Source organism: Schistocerca piceifrons, unplaced genomic scaffold (assembly GCF_021461385.2).
Source record: "Schistocerca piceifrons isolate TAMUIC-IGC-003096 unplaced genomic scaffold, iqSchPice1.1 HiC_scaffold_13, whole genome shotgun sequence".
NCBI classification, from domain to species: Eukaryota; Metazoa; Arthropoda; class Insecta; order Orthoptera; family Acrididae; genus Schistocerca; species Schistocerca piceifrons.
In genome coordinates this window covers 77,501-80,000 of record NW_025727124.1, presented here as the reverse complement: position 1 = coordinate 80,000, position 2,500 = coordinate 77,501, and the positions used below count along the sequence as shown (strand labels likewise).

Here is a 2,500-nt window from a genome sequence, read left to right as displayed (position 1 = left end):
TGCCTTAACCTAACCCATGTTGTGCCTTAACCTAACCCATGTTGTGCCTTAACCTAACCCATGTTGTGCCTTAACCTAACCCATGTTGTGCCTTAACCTAACCCATGTTGTGCCTTAACCTAACCCATGTTGTGCCTTAACCTAACCCATGTTGTGCCTTAACCTAACCCATGTTGTGCCTTAACCTAACCCATGTTGTGCCTTAACCTAACCTATGTTGTGCCTTAACCTAACCTATGTTGTGCCTTAACCTAACCTATGTTGTGCCTTAACCTAACCCATGTTGTGCCTTAACCTAACCCATGTTGTGCCTTAACCTAACCCATGTTGTGCCTTAACCTAACCCATGTTGTGCCTTAACCTAACCCATGTTGTGCCTTAACCTAACCCATGTTGTGCCTTAACCTAACCCATGTTGTGCCTTAACCTAACCCATGTTGTGCCTTAACCTAACCCATGTTGTGCCTTAACCTAACCCATGTTGTGCCTTAACCTAACCCATGTTGTGCCTTAACCTAACCCATGTTGTGCCTTAACCTAACCCATGTTGTGCCTTAACCTAACCCATGTTGTGCCTTAACCTAACCCATGTTGTGCCTTAACCTAACCCATGTCGTGCCTTAACCTAACCCACGTCGTGCCTTAACCTAACCCACGTTGTCGCCTAACGTAACCCACGTTGTCGCCTAAACCTGCTCTGTAATTGTTATACGACTCGTTCAATTAGTGTAGTGTTGCCCACCCGCAACCCTCGCAATATAGTTCGCTACTCGCACTCCCCGCTCCCCTGTGTATCGCTTCATGTTAAACACCTTGCAAGTCTTGCTCACTTTCCACATGCTCCTGCTGTACACTGTAATGTGGATGGCAGCAGGACGTACATGCCGCCCCTCCCCACGTCCCCACCTTGCCCCCTGCCTTCGCAAGCTGGTTGGTGAGAACTTTGCATGTTCAATGCCCTCCGCATGCGACGTACTCAGGCTACGTTGTGGTGCGGCCTGTGTCAACTGTCCGCTAATGTCGTACGCGTAAACCACAATCTGTACTGCACATTCGTCCTTATGTACTGAATGATACATCGTGGCACATGTGTGACCGTACAACGACTGCGCCCAAAAACGGCGGACCATACAGTGCAAATATTGTGCACGCAGCTACGTGTCGTCTCCCTATGAGAGCTGGATTGCAGTGTGGTACGCCATAGAGACGTGTGGGAGGAACGGACGCCGTGGATGGCGATCAGCATGAGCTGTCTGTTGATGTATTCGGACCTAGTCGTCTCTCCTCACACACCGTGATGGCATGGTGCACCGCGTTCCATATCTGCGACATGCTACAGAGGCCGGTTGACAGTCGTTCGAGCAATGGACATCGCATACGTACGGGGGCCACCTTCCACGTATTGTCTAGGCGTGCACATTTTGTTGCGTGTATGTGGGCAGACGTAGTGTGGCGTGACACCTGACACAGGCATGCAATAATCGTGGAAGTTGCAAATGGCGATGGACGCCTGCGTTTTCTGGTGAAGTTACGCAAATGAACAAATGGTAACCTGTTGTGGTGCGGTTGTTCTCGCTAGGGGTGAATCGGTGATGGCGACGATAGGTTGAGGTACTAACCGGTTGTTCCAGCGATACCCACCATGCCGACGAAACTGAACGGCATCTGGGTGTGAAGCGATACGCGGCGGTGGCTGGGTGGGACCGTCCCCGGCCGGTGAGGGGGCGCCTCCCGGCGTGCTGGCCGCGCGGTGCGTGGGCGCACGCGCTACAGCCGGCTGGTGGGGGCGGCCAGTGGCAGGCGCGCCGGCCGACGGACGCGGCAGGCGTCGCAGCTGCGCGCCGGCGCACCCTGCGCGCGGCGCCGTGCGGCCAAAGTAGGTCCTCGCGGGCCCGGTGCGAAGCGCGGTGGACATCTTCAGTGTGCTGGTCCGATTGAGGACTGTGTGCGTTGAGGATGCGCTGCCGCCCGGCGCTCGGCGCCGCGACGCCGTCTGCTGCTCGGTCGCCCCAGCGGTTCTCGCTGGTGGTTTGTATCGCAGCTGTGCGGATGTGTTGGCGCGTGCGCTGTGCTGGGAGAGTTCGCTTCGGCACCCAAGTGGGGCTTTTGTCCTTCTGTGGCGCTGGCGTTGGAGCTGCCGGTCACCGTAGGTGGCGCGTGTTGTCTCCCGCCGGCAATGCCACGACAGCACGCTCCCGGGCCTCTGTCGGCAGCGGCAAGCTCAGTTGGGAGCACGGGTGGTCGCACCGAAAGCGTCTACTCGCCTAACTCCGGGCGATTGCGCCTCTCTCGAACCCGACCAAGTACTTGGGACGGCGCTGCGCGCCGCCGGGACCTGAGAGGGTTTCGAGGTGTATTGTGCAGGGGAGCTCAGCCTCCTCCTGTTTGCAGAATGATTGAGCGGACGCTTGCGTGTTCGCGCGGGCCCCCGGGACACACTCCCGGGCGGCCGGCTGCTCAGCTCTAGTTGACGCAGCTCCCTGGTTGATCCTGCCAGTAG

At 56.8% G+C, this 2,500-nt stretch overlaps 1 non-coding gene across 1 annotated transcript in view; it reads left to right on the top strand.

Annotated features, from left to right (window-relative positions):
• The first annotated feature begins 2,477 nt into the window (after positions 1–2,477).
• Positions 2,478–2,500, top strand: part of LOC124731689 — a 1,909-nt gene continuing 1,886 nt past the window's right edge. The window contains exon 1 of the ribosomal RNA XR_007008423.1: positions 2,478–2,500. This exon is cut by the window's right edge and continues 1,886 nt beyond it. This is a non-coding gene — a ribosomal RNA (small subunit ribosomal RNA).